Here is a 21175-nt window from a genome sequence, read left to right as displayed (position 1 = left end):
ATGCTGGCACTCATTTGTCCAAGGGAGTGGGTGGGGAACATCTTTAAGTGTGAGGCTCAATAAAGGTTTAATGAGTAAAGAAAAATTGGGTATCCACTGGCGGCAGTAGGAGGTGATACCAATAAAAGCACATACCTCTTTCTGCGTTTTTGGTGGGGACATCTTACTGATTGTTTGTATTTGTTCTGGGGTGAGGCGGCGTCCTTCCTTCGACAGGAGATGACATAAGTAGGTCACCTCATGTCGACAATATTGGAGTTTGGAGAGGGAAACTTGTGATTGAACTGTGCCAGATGCAGGAGCAATTTCATTGTAGCTTCTTTATATAACGCCTCGGTGTCTGCCGCTATAAGCAAATCAGCAACGTACTGGAGTAGGGCTGTACCTTGAGGTAGGGACAGGGAATCAAGTTGGCCCTTGAGGGCCTGACTATAAATTGAAGGGGTCTCTGTATATCCTTGTGGAGCTCTGCAGAACCGGAAACTCCGTCCTGCCAATGAGAATCCAAAAAGGTCCCTACTCTATTCTTCAATGGGTATACTAAAGAAGGCGTTTTTTAAGTCAATGACAGAGAGGAAACATGCAGACGGGGGAACCATAGTCAGTAGAGTGGTGATATCTGGGACCACGGGAAACTGGGGTACTACTATTTTGTTTATCTCACGCAAATCAATGACAAAACGATAAACAGGGGGCTTGAAAGGGTCGGTGCATTTTAGGACAGGCAAAATTGGGCTATTGCACACATTTCCTCTTGTCTCTTCAACCACACGCTTGTCAAAAAGTTCAGAAATGATCTGGAGCAATGCCCTTTCCCCTTCTTTGGGTATTTTGTATTGGGGAAGTCGGGGAGGGCGATCATTTTCCTTCAGGGTAACAGAAAAGGGGAGGTATGAACAAAAGGCTGACATCAGTATCACCTTGGGCCCAAAGAGCAGGAGGGACATTCTGAAGTTCCTGGGGAATGGGATCTGAGGAGGCTAAATATACTGGATGTGTTGTAGGGGGACCCATAGTGATGTAAACCCCATCGGGAGAACAGTATATAGTGGCATGTAATCTTTTTAATGGATCTAAACCCAACAAATGTTCGCAACATTTGGAAGTCAAAACCAAAGGGGAATCAACTGTGTAAGGTCCTATCGTTAGTTCCAGTGGTTGTGAAATGGGGCTAAATACTGGGGTGCCAGAAAACCCTACAGAAATGTTAATTGTGCCAGACAAGGGGGCACCAGGGACTTTAGACCTAGCAATAGAACTTTTGGTTGCACCAGTGTCGACCAAGAATTTTTCTGTAGAGCCCAATGTTGTAACATGGACATACGGTCCCTTTTGGTCAACAGGAATAGGCACGGGTCCCTCCTCTTGTCCTTGGCAATCCTAGTGGGACAGGAACCCCGTCCCTTCTTCAGGCTCATAATCCTCAGTAAAATAATTGCGGTCCTCATAATTAGCGGTATCAAATCTATTCTCTTGCATAAGGGGGCGCCTGTCCTGTAACTGCGTTCTAGGTCCGCCTCACCCTTGTAATCTCTGGGGACGTTGTCCTGTGAAGCGGTCAGTGGGGGCAGAGTTGTTCTGGGCCAACAAGGGACACTCTTCGCGCCAATGACCCTCCTGGTGACGATAAGCGCACTGGTTGGGTCCCAGCGGTGGGCAAGGAGTCACAGGGGCAGGTCTCTGAGCTGTTTGTTGAAACTTAGGGGGCCTCTGTTTTGGGTCTGGGTCGGGTATGCTTGTTGGAGTAATACCTTTGTCTTTAAGTCTTTAGTCTTTTTATCCGTTCTATCTCGCTCTTCATTATCCCTATTCTCATAGTACTGGGTCATTGTCAAAATACCAGACGGGGTGGAGATGGGCCATGCACTTTCTGACATTTTTAGCTTAGTCCCAAGCTCTGTTAACAGATTGGACACAAATGTATCCACAAACAGTCGCTGTCCCCCTTCTAAAGTCATGTCCTGTCCACTATAGTCGGTGAATGTGCTTTCGAATCGTGTGAAAAAGTCAGAGACACTTTCATCTTTCTTCTGCTTGCAAGCAGCTAATCTGTCCCATTTGATATGGTGAGGTGTCAGCATCTTTTTCATGGCAGTAAGTATCTGTGCCGGAAGGGCTAAGATCATGGGATCGGGTTTCTCACCACCAGTTCGAGCTGTCAGCTTCCTCAAATTCCTTCCACGTATGGCCAAATTCTGTCTGATCATTATGGCGTATTTTGGACCATACTTCAGTCGGTACTACCTGTCCTATTAACATATCTATATCTGCTAAAGTCATTACGCAAGATTGGAGTGTCTGAGTCAATTCCTTATAATAACCTGCTGGATTTTTACGCGGGTCAGGCAATTGGCTTTTAAGTTGGAGGACATCAGACCTCTTCCAAGAGACATGGACCCACATTTGTCTAAAACCTGCCGGTGTGTCAGGGTTGCTGTCTATGCCAACAACACGGTCTCTCCAAACAGGCTATACCTCCCTCATTGGAAAACCCTTATTTAACGTAACATCAGATAAGGAGTCTCTATAGGCTACTAACGTGATTAGATCGCATAATAGTGCTGGGCCCTAAATGTCCCCTTTTTCAACCTTATGGCGAAGGTCAGACAGACCTGGGGGTGGACCTGATTCTACAAAATCCTCCCACATTTGGATCAGTATGTCACACATTTCACAAAAAATGTGTGAATCTGTTGAATGCGTGTCCACTGATCCATTGTCATCCATAAAGCGTTGTACATAGTATTATTTTCTATCCACACACGAGCTTGTTCACTCATAGTGAGTTGTTCCTGTGTACTACCTATCAGTCTGCGCAAGGTGCGTCGTCTGGGAGTGGGTGGTCTATGCGGAGTTACATAAGGGATATAATCACGGACCACTGACCAGGCATTGGCTAATAGCCCTGCACTGGGGAAGGTGTCAGATGACTGTCAACAAGAAATGGGTTGGTTGCAACGGGAGTTGAAGGCAGATTAGGTTGGACAGGTACGGTACCAGTGGAAGGTGCAACAAGAGGAAAAGAAGGGTGGACTTGCATTGGTACAGTGGCCTGAACAGTCGGTACTTGACAATTTTCAGCCGATGTAGTGGTGCGCCTCCCTTGGAATTCGATCACGGACCTCTCACAACCACCAGGCTCGATGACGACCACCAAAGACGCCCCACATTGGGCACCAAATTGTAGAACAGGCTTTTTGGAGACCCCTCCCCCAACTAGGAGATTCAAAGCAAGGGGTGCAGGGGACACCTAGAATCTACGGGTTTTTCTTGCTTAAATCATACATTACCAAAGAGACCAGGACAACCAGCCATGGAGGGAAGTAAGTTATTTATTAGCTCGAGCGAAGGACAGGGTCCCATAATGGTACAAAGACAATTCTACGGAGACTGCTGCTTCAATCCGCAGCTCACACATACTTATAGTACTAGCCATGCCCAGGACATTCAGCGTGGCTGGCGCACGGCTATGGAATGAACTCCCTCTGAGCCTAAGACAAGTCAACTCCCTGCTAGAGTTCCGTAGTAACTTGAAAACTTGGCTTTTTCCTAAGGCGTAAGCCCAGCTCTTCCATCCTGTTCTGCTGAGACCTTGCTCTATTCTGGTCTAAGTCAGTAGTCTGAAGCGCCAGGGTACCCGTGGGGTGACAGTATGCGCTATATAAGTTCTGAATCAAATCAAATCAAATCATTTGCACAATACATAGTTCCACATTTTGATAATTTCCTCATCTGACAAGTTCTTCGTCAATCTTGTGGTGCAATCGTGGCCAGGGGACATCTGTCTCTGATTGCACAATGTACACAGCCTCGTGCTTCCTTGCTCAATTGTGTGGTCACAGCAGGGTGCAGCCTCGTGCTTCCTTGATCAGATGGTGTGGTCACAGGGCACAGGAGTTGGTCATGACAGGCTGAGTTACCAACAATGGACAGGATGTGGTTAAGTCTCTGACACAACTGGGGGGTGAGGCACACAGGCAGCTTCTCGTAATCGGCTCGACCACAAGGAGGAAGGAGGGTTGAGCAAGCTTCAGCAGGGACGTGAAAAGTAATTCTTCATCAGGTTGCCGAGAGCATGGCAACACAAAATGGAGTCTCGTGGGTCATTTTAATTACAGTTCAACACCTTCTTTGACAGGGTAGCAGGAGCAGGTGATTACAGCAACTAATTTCTGATCCAAAAGCACTGAAAAGTTGGACCCTCTGTGTATCGTTAAGAGGGTTTTCTTAAGGATGTGCACAAGCCTGTCTGTCTGCATCTTTACTTTTGAGTCAGTTATTTTTAAGGCGGCATTCTATATGGCCTTGCATGGGCACTTAGCATTGGTGAACAGGTAGCAAGTTCCAAGGCTGACTTGTGTGGGGGACTTTCTCCTTGCCAATGTACGCTGGCTTGCTGAATCAGCATCTGTTTCCCTCCCCCTTCTCTAAGACAAATTGACAGGGAAAGGGGATTACACATTCCTGGGAAAGGCAGTAGATCACATATACAGCCATGTGGCTGTGTTAGGAAAGTACATTTACTTCCTATCAAATTACCAGCCTCCTAAACTATTCGTCCTTGCCCATGAAGTCCCATTGTTAAAATTCCTGTTCCACATGGTGTTATCCATGGCTCTGCGGGCAGAAGGCATATAGACGGCTAAATTTAGTTACCACCCCGTTAGGATTGGGGCTTCTCCTTCTGCCATGGGAGTAGACTTGGAGCTGGGGCGAGTAAAAGGGATCTTGGCTGAAGGACATGGTGCAATTATACTTTTTTTCCTCAATTAGAATTCATGAATTATAGGTAAACTACAGTCGACCTGTGACAGAGAAGACACATGTTTGGCAAGAACAGGTAGACAAGTTGGCACTAAGCATCTAATGTGATTCAGAAATATTTATGTTTACCCAAAATGTGGGCTTTGGAGCGCTAGTGGTGCCAAGGTGCCTGGGGAGGGGTGCTTATGCAACATTTTCTAGCCATTTGATTGGTACTCGATATTACTGTGCAGAGGAACTGGGGAGGTGGAGATGGAGTTGTGCCCGGGACCAACTTATGGAGGAGCATCGCCCCACTGCTTTCTCACAGTGCAAGAAGCAGAAACATAAAATGGTATTTTAAATACCATTTTATGTTTCTGCTTCTTACAATGCGAGAAAGCAGAAGGCCGGGTTTTGTTGGGGGCGGGCGGGTTGGTGTTCATTCCTGCTCTAGGCAGGGGAGGAGTGGGTTGCCCACTGTTGTGTGCACTGACTGTTTGGTCGGCCACAGGGCTGACCAAACCACTCATGCACACTCTCCATTTTCTCTATGTAAGTTGTATGCAGCCTACATAGAGAAAATGGCCTCCCCATAGATGCCTGTGGGGTCGGCGTCCTAGCCAATCACAACACTGCCATTGCAGCGTTGGGATTGGCTTAGGGGAGGAGAGGGAGGCTGCCTGCTTCCTGTAAGGCGCAGAGAGAGGAGACGTGACTCAACATGGGACCGGTGGCAAAGGTAAGTTTAAATTTGTTTTTTTACTAACCCCCATCCTCCCCACGTGACCCCCTCCCCGCGCGCCCCCGCCACCCACCCCCTACTCGCGAGTCATGCCGGCCGCAACTGCCGACAAGGATGCTTCTGGCCTGGTGATAAGGCCAGCCACAGACTGGCCTCGCTCCTTGGTAGTGGAACTGTTTCTTTACTTTCATCAGAGGGATTTAAACAAGGTATTGGATTTTTGCGTTGTGGCTAAGACTCTTGAGTGGCCAACCATGCGTCTATTAAATATCTCTAATGAAGATTCAGATTGAAGAATGGTAATAATTAGATTGTACTATAATTAGGCTATGCACACATGGTATTGTTTTTCTGGTGTAAACAATTGTGTTATATGTTGTTGCCATATTCAATATGGCTATAGTGGTATTCTCAAAAACAAAAACATAGTCTCTGTTCTGTTTATTGCTTGCTCTGAAACCCTTTCTGTGCAACGGTTCCCTTTCTATGTGGTGTTAAGTGCCCTACCAAATGAATGGGTGTTTTTTCAACTTTTTTCTTGACATATCATTGAGATGCTATGTTTTTTTTTTCAACTATACATTTTAAATATCAAAGCTTTTTGAAGATTACATAGCTGTTATGTCTTACACATTTGTAGGTACTGTTTCTTCTACACTGTTATTTTCTCTAAAATAGAAGCACTTTCTTCAAAAGGGAGGTTTTGACGATCTCTTTCTATTATTAGGTCTCGGCTAGTCAGCACATCCGCTGTCTCAAAGAGACGTGTTGTGTTCTATCTGTGGGCTTACAGGCCACCCAGCTCCTACCATTGGTAAACTTCAGTGTTGCTCTGATTTTCTTTGATGCCGTTAATCATGGCATGCTCACGTCATGCCCTCTTCTTGTGTTTGGCCATCCCATAGTGCATGGACCATGCACATGCCTCCTTACAAATACTCCCGGTTTGCGGAGCAATTTTTTTTTTGATTTAAAGAACGCCATAGATGTACTTCTGTTTTTAGGGCATCTCCCTTGTTCACCTACACACATACCACTAAAATGAATGCACGTGTACATAAATTAATGCATTTCTTAAAAAGATGTTAAAACACTAGCAGCACTTGTTTATTTTTTTATTTTTGCACGATCCTTCCACGATCCGATGGTATTGGAGCACTCGCTCCGTCATTCGTCTTGCCATAGCGTGAACACAAGCCAATGATATTGGAGCGCTTTAAGTGCTCACCAGTTACGTTACACAATGACACTGTCATTTTTGTCGCTGATCCTGCTTCAATAAAGGATTTTTTCCCATCGTTGCTTACCCATCTCCCCATCCCCTCCTACTTCCCTGCTTGACCTGTCCCCCCACGACCTCCCTCATCGTTGTTGTATTTTCTTTGCACTATCCGATGGTATTGGAGCACTTGTTCCGTCCTCAATCTTGACATAGTGCTAACACCAGCCCATGGTATTAGAGCACCTTCAGTGCTCGCCAGTTACATTACACTATGACACATTCACTGACAAGGGCAGTGAGAAACTTAAGTGATTTGTCCAGAATCACAAATTGTTCAGCCGACCCAGAGATTCGAACCTAGTTCCCTGGTCAGCAGCTCTGGCCATTATGCCACATCCTCGCTTCACTTCAAAGCTCCTCAATTTATTCTCACTAACACTTCCACATTTGTTCAGCACAACCCTGTCCGCACCGAACAAGGATTAGCAAAGCCAATAGATCTCAACAAAGCCCGAGCTATTGGCTTTGTCAATGTGAATGTTGTCTAGCAGCTCATCTACTGTTCAGCATGGCTGACAGTCACTGAAAAAAGCTCTATGATTCAGCCAGCGCATTCCACGTCATAGTGCTTTTTTTGCTTTAAGAAGGGCAGGACAATAAACTCAACATGAGTGGGGGGCCAAGAGACTCGGTGACGGCTCAGCATCCTGTGATTCTGGACTTTCAGTAACTTTCAGCCATGCTGAACAGCAGATGTGCTAGACAACATGACTAAAAGACAGTCACATTAACAAGGCCAATAACTTTTGCATTGCCGCGACCTATTGGCTTACTCAATGCCTGTTTTCTTAAAACCTGCAGACAGGAAAGTATACACCGACCATCCTATTCAAACTAGAAGGGGTTGTAAATGGCTACCACCAGCTTTTTTTGGCTACCCGTACAAGGAAAAGAGGCTCTTTTATACCGAGGAGCTCTAGCACGCACACACACGAGGTCGAAGAGGGTAGGATCCGAGGGGCACTACATGCCCATACTTTTTGTTTTTAACCAGAACAGTTTCCCTACTTTTTGTTAAAAGACAGTCCGGGGACAGTTAATTCTGACAGCTGACATGCCTCGGCTGAAATGGAAAGGAGGGAGTCTCTAGTGCTGTGAGGCTGAGTGAGGGGCAGGCAGCAAGAAATTAAGCAGCTTCCTGCCAGAGTTCCTCTTGCCTGACAGAAATTCAAATGTGTGCAATTGGTTAATCTACAAATGTAAAGGGTGCTTCATGAAAGTATTGGTTTTAATTGATGGAGTCACTTGAAGCTTAGTTTTGGCAAATACTTATTCTTTTTTAGAGGTACTGGAAGGATACCTATATAAATGTTTTCACTATGTACAGTGTGCATATTATTAAACCCTATAGTTTGAAAGCACCTTTTTTTTTACCATGAAGCTAAATCTTGTTGCGCATTGTGTGTAAGACTACCTTATACTGTGTGTAATGCAAGGTTAAAATAATGACTTGTTCTGAAGTATGGGCTGGGGGGAAGTCGGGGGATTGAGGACAAGTTGGGACACAGTTTGCTGAGTGGGGTGGTTTTGGGGCAGGGGAGGGGGAAGGGGGGGACTGAAGACTAAAGGGTGGGAGGGGAAAGAGATGCTTTGCACATGGTTGTCTCGAATGATGCTGTTGGCTCGTCAAAGCCCAGAATGCCCATTGCTGCATACGCTGCTGCGTTTACGCTTAGATGGCGATTGAAAACATTGACCAAAGGCCCACTGGGCCTTAATGAAAGTGATGAGCTGGAATGTGAGGGGCATGCTTGATAAGATTAAGAGGGGTGCAGTGCTACGGCTGGGGAAGAGAGAGAAGGTGGATGTCCCCCTATTACAAGAAACACACCTACTGGGTAACAAAGCACTGGGTCTGCAGCGATATGGCTATGACCAGGTCTATCATGCGGGATTTGTGAGGGGATCTCGGGGGGTAGCGATTTTGATGCACCGTAGATTATCCTATAACCATAAGAGACAGTGGACCGACCCACAGGGTAGATATGTTTTTATACAAGGGACGATAGGCACTGAGACATTAGTAATTGGGAGTGTCTACGCCCCGCCCCCGCTCCAATGGGCACTGATAGAGAAACTGTTTACTGTATGGGTTGAAATTCCAGAGGGACTGGCAGTGATCGGAGGGGACTGGAATGATGTCATGCACTGCCGTCTTGATTGACTCAGGCCGGGGGGGCGACCCCACTGCAGATACTCCCACCAAACTGAGCGATATGGTGCGGGGCATGGGCTGGGTGGATACATGGCGATACCTCCACTCCTACGAAAGAGAATACTCCTATGTTTCGGCGGTCCACCGCTCGTTTTCGAGACTTGACTATGTATTTGTCCCTGCTGCTGTGGCAAGGAGAGTTGCCTCGGCGTCCATCCTGCCGCGGGGTCTCTCGGACCACTCTCCGGTTGTGATTGAAGTCACATTAGACAAGAGGAGGCAGCCATTTCGGTGGCGCCTTTCCGCCTGGAACTTGCAGCGGGAAGCCTACCAGCAGCATATGGGGGCGGCTATTACTCGCTATTGGGAGGAGAATTTGGGTACGGTGGCGGACGTGAGAACGGCTTGGGAGGCCCTGAAACCCACACTGCCTGGAGTAGATATAGCCTGGTGTGCAGCAGCGCGCCGGAAGCGGAAAGAGGAGATAGTGAAGGCAGCAGCGACAGTAGAGCTGCTAGAAACTCAATGCGGGGCTGCGAGTCACCAGGAGGGAGTGGGGCGGCTGCTTCTGGCACAGCAATCGTACGCCTCCCTACTACTGGACGAGGCTTGGCAGGTCTGGTTGGCAACCAGGAGTAGAATATATCAATGGGGCGACAAGTCCAGTACAATGCGCCACCGGCTCTGCCAGAGCACGTTTCAGGCGCATGAGCTGCGGGGCCTTAAAGATGACACCGGGGCCTCCATTTCAGACCCGAAGGAGCTGGCAGATAGCTTTGCTCGCTACCTCGCGGCCCAATATGCTCCGCAGGAATCCCTCCCGGCACTGGACGTTGACAAATTCATAACTGACCTTCCGCCTCGCGCACTCCCAGATGACGTGCGGGAACAGCTTGAGACCCCACTATCGGCGGAGGAACTGGGTACAGCCCTGGGGGAGCTTAATACCGGCAAGGCCCCCGGGCCTAATTGGTTCCCAAGTGAGTTTTTTAAACTATATCATCTCCAGCTGGGGCCCCACTGGAGGGCTGCCCTGGAGGTGGCGAGAGAAGATGGCCTCCTGCCAGCAGACTAGAGGCATGCAGAAATTGTAGTGTTCTGCAAACCTGGACGGCCCCCGGACCGCCACGAGTCCTACCATCCAATCTCCCTCTTAAATATGGAGGCCACAATCTTGGCCAAGGCCCTTGCAAATCGATTACTTCCGTATATCACGGACCTAATCCACCCGGACCAGGCCGGCTTTATGCCCCAGAGAGCGACGAGGCACAACATTAGGCGCGCGCACGTGGGGGTAGAGGCAATGAGTAGGACGGGGGATCAAGCGGCGCTGCTACTGGCAGATATTGACAAGGCCTTTGACTCCCTGAGCTGGACCTATCTATTCGCGCTCCTTCCGCGTCTAAATCTAGGGCCGCATTTTATGTCTTATATTCGGCTGCTATACACCGACCTGACGGCCACGGTGAGAGTGGCGGGAGAGACATCGGCGGCCTTCCCAATAGGGCGGGGTGCCCCCTCTCGCCGTACCTGTTCGCCCTGGCTATGGAGCCGTTAGCTGCATGGGTCCGATTAGATGCGCAGCTGCGGGGCTTTGAGTGGGTGGCGGGACCTTCGGATAGAATCGCATTATATGCGGATGATGTTCTGTTCTTCCTTACGAATGTGAATCGGTCCGGGCCACGGGTCCTTGAGATTATGAGAATTTTTGGGGAAGTGTCGGGACTATACCTGAATCTACGGAAGTCCACGCTTTGGATGCTGGGCGATTGCTCCGGGATAGGGACATGGGCATTGGGCTGCAGGTGGTGGCTGGGGGTCTCAAATACCTAGGGGTGTTTTTGACGGCCTCGCCGGATATTGCTTGGGAACATAATGTCGTTCCGGTGTGGGACAAAGTACAACAGGAGATGAAATGCTGGTCACATATGCCCCTTAATATTTACGGCAGGTCAGCTATATTTAAGATGGTTGCCCTCCCTCGCATGCTATACCAGCTATAGAATCACCCGTACCCGATCAGATCGCAATGGTTCAAACAGGTTAAGTCCACTCTGGGCCAATTTTTATGGGCCGGGGGAGCGTCGAGAGTGGCCTTACGTACCTATTTTTTGTCTACATATTGTGGGGGGTTGGCGACATCAGATATATTGTCATATTACCAAGCATCACACCTCGTGGTATTAAACGACTGGTGGTATGGTGACAGGGGGGACCCGGCCTACGCCCTTGAGAGGTACTTGATGGACCCGGATATGCAACACACTATTTTGTACTCGGCACGGTTGAAAAGGGAGCTGCCAAGAGCAACGCAGGTGGTTTTTCAGCTCTGGCGTCAAGCACTGCGACGCATGGGATGGTGGGGGAAGCTGACGAGGGAGACCCCACTCTGGAATAATGGGCAGCTGCCGACGCTGGTGTCTCTGCAGGGCTTCAGAGGCTGGGACTCGATAGGAATTTCTGCACTGGGGCATGTCTTGAAGGGCACAATGCTTAAATCTTTTCAAGAACTTAGCAAAGAATTCCGTATGCCCCGCACACAGTTCTTTAGATATCTACAGTTAAGGCATGCCCTCACACCCATACTAGAAGGACTAGATACCTTGCCAGAATTTAGCCCGATAGAAGCGAAGGTGTTCATGGGGGACCTGGGGGAGAAGAAAATATCCCGTATATATCAGACCCTGGTCACACACTGCTCTTCTGATCTGCAGCCTCTACGGGATCGATGGGTGAGAGATGTGGGGGAACTGGAAGAGGAGGACTGGCGTGAAGCCCTTGAATCCCCCAGGGGGGCGGCTATTGCCGTGCGCCTGCGCCTAATACAGTTTAAGTACTTACACCGTACCTACTATACCAGAGAGAGATTGTGGAAGGCTGTCCTGATTGAGTCTCCAATGTGCTTGAGATGTAGCCATGAGATAGGTGACCTCCTGCACACAGTGTGGGGCTGTAGTGGCCTGGTGAGGTTTTGGACTGGAGTATGGAACTGTCTGTCGGAGGTGTTGGGGTGGGACTTCCCTCGTACTCCAAAATTGGGGCTACTACACGTCCTGGAAGGGGTAGGAGGTAACATTTACAAAATACATTTGCTCCTGCTGGGCCTTACGGTGGCAAAGAGGGATATTGCTCAGGCCTGGAAGGACCCCAGGGCCCCCACGGTGGTTGGATGGAAAAGTGGGCTTGACTTTTGCATGGGATTGGAACGACCAGTGTTCGACGCCAGAGGCTGTCCCAAAAAACATTATAGAATATGGAAGAGGTGGGCGGACTACAGGGGCCTGTGGCTTGAGCCCCAAGTACCGGCGGGAGGCGTGGAGGAGCAGGTGTGATGGACATATGGAGGCAAAGATGTATGCGCAGTTTTGTATATAACTATTCTATGCAGTATCGGAGAGACGTTGTGCAAAAGGGGGGAGGGGGGGCTTGGGGTGGTTGGGGAAAGGGGTGGGGGTTGGGATGGAAATTCTTTATTGATAAATGAATCGCTGATTCTGATGTAGTGTACTTGCTGCAGCTTCTCCGGGGTACGGAGTGCTGTGTCTTCCATGCGATTTCTCAATAAAAAGAGTTGTTAAAAAAAAAAGACTTTTTTACAGTGCTTTCTGTCACAGGTTGAAACCTCAGAATATTGAAAATTCACAAGTTACCCTTCCCCACTGTACCAAGTAGGATTCAATTTTATGGCTTTCTGGATATACACACGTTTACTGGCAGTGATCACTCACATTAAGCAATAGAGGTTTCATAATGTAAAAGTGAATTTTCTACTGATTAATTTGACTTGCATTTATTTTTCATTTCAGATGGGTGTTATTTTTGATACAGCATGTTTTGTTCAGTTTAGTCATGTTTTTGAACCCGCCCCCTTGGTCATTGACCACCCACTCATTGCACTCAGGATAATATCTTCCATACTTTTTTAATGCACTTAGACCGCTGGCACAGGCACACTTAATATAGTATTTCTGTCCTCAACATCTGTAAATATTACCTGTGTTAAGTAAGGCTCAAATCAAAAAGAAAGAACAAGGTTGCTTGAAACTCTTTTATACACACATCTTCTGAGTAAATACTGTCTGTAGAGTAAGACCTGGGTGTGCAAAGGTATTTAGGCTTTCTTGGTAATCTTTTTTTAGGCATTTTCTCACGGTTTGTCAGTTTCACAAGATCTGTGACAGGAAGCACACATAATCTTGACTATGCATCGAACACAGAGACACTAGCTCTAAGACTCTGGGCACTGTGCCCGGTGCACGCGACGCACACACAGCCCCGGGGGAGGCGAAGGAGCAGCCATTTACTAAAATGACAGCATCTCCCCGCCTGAGCGCAAGAAGTCTGTGCCTGCGCGGGCCCTGCAGACTGATGATTGCCAGATAAGCCACAAGTCTGTTTGAACTGTTCCTACAATTACAGGCATAATTTCCACTGACACGGAAATGATCCTATGTTAACTGTCTTGGAATGGGTTGATTTCCATCACTGCTTGTCGACAACCTCGATTATTCATGCAATTTCCTGAGACTGACGGGGTCGCGGTTCCCTGAGTCCCAGTGTGACCGATGACGCTCCTATGCAATACTGTGCACAATGTTTTTATTTGAAATTATTAGGCACCATTAAATAAAGTAGCGGTGTTATTTGTAAACCGTATTTCAAAACTTTGCTGAATTAGTAGTATATATTATATGTCGTATTAGTAGTAATAGCCGCAGTATATTAGTAGTACGATTTGCACCATTATTATTATTTACTTATTTATTGCAAGCTTTCCCTGGAAGTGGATTATGGCGCTATATGAATGTAAGCGTGCTGTTGCTAATCCATGCCTGCAGGGATCCTGGGATGACTGGGGGTGAGTGTTTGATTTGCTCAAATGCTCCGTCCATCATCCCCTTTGGTATTGCTTTGTTCGCCCTAAATTGGCAGGGTATGCCCAGACGTGGGTCCCTTGCTCACTCTACCACTGGATTCAAGATAGCCTGGCTGATGAGGGTTATGAATCCGAAACCGGTCCCAGGATGCTTGTTTCAGGTCCAGGGAAGACATGGCTTGGCAGTTCGGGCTGGACGGTTCCCATGAGGCACAGGGTCAGACTGATTTGCATATGGCCATGTCTGAACTAGGGTGGTGGAGTGAGCTAAAGAATGGTGATGGATTAAACCCAGATCAGTTGACTGGGGTGAGTGTTTGATTTGCTCAAATGCTCCGTCCATCATCCCTTTGGTAATGCAGGGTTCCTGAGGCATTTTTGGCAAATGATTTGACGAAATAAAATGTGAATAAAGGATAGACGGGCTGCAATCTTACAATGACTTCTACACTTTGTGATTTTAACAGAAAAAAAGTGAAGGCAACAGAAACAAAATATATGGGCAATAATACAGTAATGTGATTTAATAATCACTATATAGTGCTGGGCACTATATAGTGACCTCGTAACATGTAACTCTCTGCCTCTCCCTCGTCCACTTCTTCTCTTCTCACCAGCAGATTAGTATCCTTAATCTTTAGGCTTTCCATTTCTGTATTCGTGTCAGCGGTGGTTCCTCCATAGGAGCATGCCCACTGATTTTATTACCATTTTATTTTTTACTCTCTGCCGAACCGAGTGTGAGGCCTGGTCAGCGCATCAATTCTGCTTATTGGCAGGAATGGCCACTTCAGTTTGAAGTGCACATGTGGGTTTGGTCGATTTGGTCATCTATCGTGCTACGGCCAGCCCGACATGCACAATTCAAACCTCTCTAACGTAGCTGTCTGGGTTAAGAGCAGGCCTCCATTGTTTTTTTCAGGGCACTGAGCCAGCCTGTTCCAGCCAATCCAGATGCTTTACTCGTGCTTCTTTACATTGTTAAGAGCTTGAGAGCTGCGTATGGATTGGATGGATCTTGCGCTCCGAGGAGTCTGGCACCAGGAACATTGAGGACCTGCTACAGGCAGTGTGGTAAGTTAGACTTGTATTTACCTCTTGCTTGCACTGTAACTGAGCTGGACTTTTCAGCAGGCGCATCCATTTTTCTTCCTGTAATGTTGTTTTAGTTTTTTTTTGCCTTAAGTACCATTTCACAGTTAAAACTATTCTCAAACCGTATGTGTTGAGAACGCTGAATAAAAGCAACGCCAGAGAATAAACCGTTGTGTCTGCACAGCTTAGTGCGGAGATGGGTAGTGGTTTACAGAAATAAGGTTATAGAGGGTATATAGGTGATAACCAGGAGATGGGCGGGCGCAATGGTAAGAGAAATGCCCAGCCGGGAACAGTGTGGCAATTTAGTGTGCATAGAAATGGTGACAGACAGGGGGCTCGGGTGGGTCTTGGGCGGCAGGCTGCCTTTTAGTTCGGTATGTTTGTGTACCTCCACTGTTTGCTACCAAAGCAGTGAGATAGGATTAAACCCCCCCACGGTTTATCCAATTACCACTCCAAAAAAGGCCTACTTGAAAATGACATTACAGAAATAATTAACAGGCACATTTGTAAATGGTCTAGCACAGACTGAAATGTACCTGTTTTTGTTGAACAGTGGTTTTGTATGTGTTTTTATGCATTGTTCACCTGTGCACCCCGCCACCTCTAAACCCAAGTGGGCCAGATGTGACGCTCATCTGGGGCCAGCCAGTGTTCAGGAAATGAAGTGTGTGGGGTAAGGGAAAGTGTGTTATTGTACCACGCAACCCGTGAGGGTCTCAAGGCGCTGGGGGGGGGGGGGGGGGCGGAAATGCTGCTACTGCTCACAAAAACAAGTCTTGAGGAGTCTTCTGAAGATAAGTAGGTCTTGGGTCTGCCGTAGGTGGATGGGGAGGGTGTTCCAGGTCTTGGCTTCGAGGTGGGAGAATGATCTACCGCCGGAGGTTGCTCTTCGGATGCGGGGGACTGTGGCAAGGGCGAGGTCGGCTGAGCGGAGCTGGCGGGTGGGGGTGTAGAAGCTGAGTCGTCTGTTGAGATACACTGGTCCGGTGTTGTGGAGTGCCTTGTGTGCGTGGTTGAGGAGCTTGAAGGTGATCCTCTTGTTGACGGGGAGCCAGTGCAGGTCTCTCAGGTGAGGTGTGATGTGGCTGCGACGAGGGATGTCAAGGATCAGGCGTGCAGAGGCGTTCTGAATGCGTTGAAGTTGTTTCAGGAGTTTGGCCAAGGCTCCTGCATAGAGGGTGTTTCCGTAGTCCAACCTGCTGCTAATGAGGGCCTGGGTGGCCATTCTTCTCGTGTCAGTAGGGATCCACTTGTAGATCTTGCGGAGCATGCGGAGGGTGTTGAAGCAGGAGGAGGAGACAGCGTTGACCTGCTTTGTCATGGAGAGGGTGGACTCAAGGATGACCCCTAGGTTGCGTGCTTTGTCGGTGGGTGGTGGAGCTGTTCCCAGTGCGGTTGGCCACCAGGAGTCGTCCCAGGCCGAGGGGGTGGATCCGAGGATGAGGATTTCCGTCTTGTCCGAGTTCAGCTTCAGTCGGCTGTTCTTCATCCAGTCGGTGACTGCTTTCATTCCTTCGTGGAGGTTAGTTTTGGCGGTGTGGGGGTCCTTGGTGAGGGAGAGGATCACCTGGTTGTCATCGGCGTAGGAGATGATGTTGAGGTCGTGCAGTTGGGCGACGTGAGCGAGTGGTGCCATGTAGATGTTAAACTGAGTTGGACTGAGGGATGAGCCCGGGGGTACGCCACAGATGATCTGAGTGGCTTCGGAGCAGAAGGGGGAGGCGGACGCTCTGTGTTCTGCCGGAGAGGAAGGAGGTGGTCCAGTCCACGGTTTTCTCTTGGATCCAGGCGTTGTGGAGGCGTGTGCGTAGTTTGCGGTGGCAGACCGTGTCGAAGACGGCTGACAGGTCCAGGAGGATGAGGGCCGCGGTTTCTCCATTGTCCAGCAGGGCCCTGATGTCATCTGTGGCGGCGATTAGGGCAGTTTCGGTGCTGTGGTTGCTGCGGAACCTGGACTGGGATGGGCCCAGAATGCTGTTCTCCTCGAGGTAGCGAGTCATTTGTATGTTGACGGTCTTCTCGATTACCTTCGCTGGGAATGGGAGCAGGGAGACGGGCCGGAAGTTCTTGATGTCTTTGGGGTCTGCCTTGGGTTTCATGAGTAAGGCGTTGATCTCGGCGTGCTTCCAGCTCTCCGGGAAGGTTGCTGTCTTGAAGGAAATGTTGATGGTTGAGATGTTAGCGCTAGCTTTGTTGAAGATGTGGTGGGGGCATGGGTCTAACGGGGCTCCGGAGTGGATGGTGTTCATGATTTTGACGGTGTTGTCATTATTTATGTTGGTGCAGGAGAGCAGGAGGTTGGTGTCGGTGGTGGTCGTGGGGACGGGGGTCTCCGTGGTTGTCGGGGCGGTCGTGGCGTTGAAGCTCTCGTGGATGTCAGCGATCTTGCGATGGAAGAAGGTGGCAACTGAGTTGCACAGGTCTTGCGAAGGTGGGATGTCGTTGGTGTTGGAGCTGGGGTTGGAAAGTTCCTTCACAATGTTGAAGAGCTCTTTGCTGTTGTGTGCGTTGTTGTGTAGGCGGTCTTTGAAGGATGCTCTTTTGGCGGATCTGATGAGGTGATGGTGTCTGCGGGTGGCGTTCTTGTGGGCTGCGTAGCTGTCCTGTGTTCGTTCACAGTGCCAGTTCTTCTCTAGCTGTCGGCAGGTTTGCTTGGAAGCCTGGAGGTCTTCAGTGAACCAGCTGGCTTTCTTGCTGGTGTGGTTGTTGGAGGGTTTCTTGAATGGGGCGAGGGTGTTGGTGCAGTCGTTGATCCACTGCCTGAAGTTGCAGGCGGCGTTGTCGGGGTCGGTGGGGTCGGCGGGTGGGCTCCGGGCGAGGGTGGTGGTAAGCTGGTCTTCGGTGACTTTGCTCCAGCAGCGGCGAGGAATCTGTTAGGTGCGGTGGTGCATAGTGGGTTTCCGGAAGGTGAAGTGGATGCAGCTATGGTCATTCCAGTGGAGTTCGGTGGTGTGGTTGAAGGAGACGTTGGGGCTTGCGGAGAAGATGGGGTCAAGAGTGTGGCCGGCGGAGCGGGTGGATGTTGTGACGAATTGTCTGAGTCTGAGGTTGGCGAGGTTGTCGATCAAGGTGGTGGAGTTGGTGTCGTTGTTGGTCTCGGGTGGAATTTCAGGATCCCCCAGGAGGATGTAGTCCTTGGAGGCGAGGGCGTGTGTGCTGACGAAGTCGGTGCTGGAGACGCTGAACTGTGGTCGGGGTCCGGGGGGTCTGTAGACGAGGGTTCCTATGAGGGTAGTGTTGGGGTCAGTGTGGATCTGGAAGTGCAGGTGTTCGGAGATGCTGAGGGTGTCGTCGGTGTTGGTCGAGACTCTGAGAGTGTTCCTGTGGATGATGGCGATTTCTCCTTCTGCTCCATTGGTGCGGTCCCTGCGGGTGATCTTGTAGCCTTCCGGGATGGCTATGGCAATGTCGGGTGACAAGGAGGGGTTCAGCCAATGTCTCTGTCAGGAAGGCGACGTCTGGGGAGGTTGAGTCGAGTAGGTCCCAGAGTTTGATGGCGTGTTTGCGTGCGGAGCGGGTGTTGAGAAGAATGCATCTGAGGTAGTTGGGTTCTTTCATGGTCGGGGGGTTGGCGGGCTGGATGCTGGTGAAGCTGCAGTTCCGGCCGGAGAAGGTTCCTTGGCTGCGTTTCGGGGCGACCAGGCAGCAGGTGCGTGATCATCCGGCATTGAGTGCGTGGAGGGAGCTGAAGTTGTAGCGGAGACGGGCGTTGTGGTGTTCGCAGGGGCCAGGGGTTCTGGCGCTGGGCGCGGTCCAGGCGCGGACGGGCGCAGATGACTTGCCTTAAGCGTGACTTGGGCGCGCCAGCAGCGCGACCACACAGCAGCCGCCATAAGAAGGGGAGGTAGGAGGGAAGAGCAGCTGGGAGGGGTGAGTGGATGAATGGGTGAGCAGGGGGCGGGACCGCAGGGGACACAGCGGCGGGAAAAGCGGGGCAGGAACGGTGAGGGAACAGAAGGCAAAGGAGGGCACAGGAACCAAGGGTGAAGGAGAAAAAAACAAGCAATTAATAGTTAAACAGAGGCAATACACAGGGCACAGAAACCAAGGGTGAAGAAGGAGAAGCGAGCAAATTAGGAGTTAAACAGAGGCAATACAGTTACAAGCCGAGGGCGGGGCCGCAGGGGGCACAGCTGCGGGAAGGGCGTGAGCAGGAGCAGCGAGGGGACACAGGGCAAAGGAGGGCACAGGGTACAGATTTAAGCAAAGGTAAACTGAAGGGAAGAAAAACAAGCATTTACAATGCAACGGTCTCGCCTTTGCAAAAGTTAGAGCTATTGGCATTGTAAATGAATTTTTTTTTATTTATGTGTTGGTTTTGAAAACAGATAAATAAATGGCATTGTCATTTACAATGCCAATAGCTTAATCTCTTGCAAATGGGAGACCTATTGCATTTGCAATGCAATAGGTTGCGTATTTACTCGAGTTTGAGCTATTGACATTGCAAATAACAACACGTTTTATTTATGTTTCAAAAACACACACACAGACACACACAGTGCCACACACACAGAGCCACACACACACAGAGCCACACACACACAGAGCCGCACACACACAGAGCACACACACAGAGCACACACACACAGAGCCACACACACACACACACAGAGACAGACATACAGATACACACACACACACACACAGAGACACACACACAGAGACCCACCCACACACACACACAGAGACCCACACACACACAGAGCCACACAGACAGAGCCACACACACACACAGAACCGCACACACACACACACAGAGCCACACACACACACACAGAGCAACACACACACACACAGAGCCACACACACACATGCACACAGAGCCACACACACCCACAGCCACTGACACACATCCACACACACACAGCCACACACACACAGCCACACACACAACACCAAGCCACCACCTTTCTTTGACGGTGACTGTTGCACTCTAGTTTTGCATAAATGAGATTGAATTGCTAACACAGTTACGATCTGCATGCATTCAAAAGAGTTGTCTCATCGTATTTACTGCTTGCAAAAGGACCAGGCATGCGAAAGAGACTCATCCATTAACCTCCTTGATCAGACGAAAAGAGTTATTTAAAGGCAGTAAATTCAGGAATGCACGGAGGAGATCAGGTGATGAAGGGAAACATGTCTTAACAGGATAACAGAGCAACACGGCCTCGAGTCTGGGAGTTACATTGTGACTGATCATGGGGGGGGGGGGGGTAAACTGCAGCGTGGTCATCGGGCCTGAGTTCCTCTGTGTTTCGGGCCCGAAAAGGGGGCAGACACAACATCTGGGGGCGGGGCTCTGGGAGCACCGAGAGAGGAGGGTCCATGATGCACTAAAGGAGCACAAATTCTAGCCTGTGCAGCCTCCAGCTATTGGACCCAAGCAGTTGCACCATGGAAGACATGTACATGGCTCAGCCCACGTTGTGGCGCTGTCAAAGGTTTGAGCCTGCAGGCTTCTTGCAGCGGGAGCGACATCTCTGCTGTAAGCTCTGTAAAATAGCAGCCATAGCTCTGCTGTCAGGTTGAGCCTGTAAGATCTGTGAAACGAATATTCACAGGTGTGGTTCACACAGTCACTTGTAACAGTCCTGCAGGAAAGCTACGTTGAACAAAGTAAAATTTACCCAGAAATCAGTTGCTTAGAAGGCTAGTTTTCACTCCAGCTCTGCTTGAGCCTGTAACAACTACATGCACGAGGCACAGAACTGCTGTCTGAAACTTGAGCCTTTACTGCGTAGCCAGACGCGCATGCTTACTGAGGCTTGAGCCTGTAAGATCTGTGCAGACTGTGGTGTATCTCTGGGGTCCCAGGCTCGACCCTGTCAGGGATGCGTGGAAGAGGTGAAACAGCTCTTCTGTCTCTAACATGCGCCTGTGAGATCTGTGTAGCCTAAGGCTCAGCTTTGCTGTTTGACGACTGAGTCAGATCTGTATCATGACGGCCTCATGACTTATGAAAAATACAAGAAGCGCATAGTGATTCAGAGGTTTTGCATACTTGCTGTATGGATACTGAACACAGAGTAAACTGAAGCCAGGCAGACATTCAAAAGACTCACAAAGTATTAAAGGGAACCCGGGCTGAGACCACATAGGTTACACAGACACTCCGGTAAACAGTCATAATACCGATTCCAAAGTATAGAATGGACATAATATCGAAGTAAAAATATAGAATGGACAAAATATCGAATGGACACAATATAGTGGTTAAAAATATCGAATTTAAGGTAAGTAATATCGATTTTCAAAATATAGAAGTCA

This window comes from Lissotriton helveticus, chromosome 10 (assembly GCF_964261635.1).
Source record: "Lissotriton helveticus chromosome 10, aLisHel1.1, whole genome shotgun sequence".
Taxonomy (NCBI): domain Eukaryota; kingdom Metazoa; phylum Chordata; class Amphibia; order Caudata; family Salamandridae; genus Lissotriton; species Lissotriton helveticus.
Note: the sequence above shows the minus strand (reverse complement) of the source record.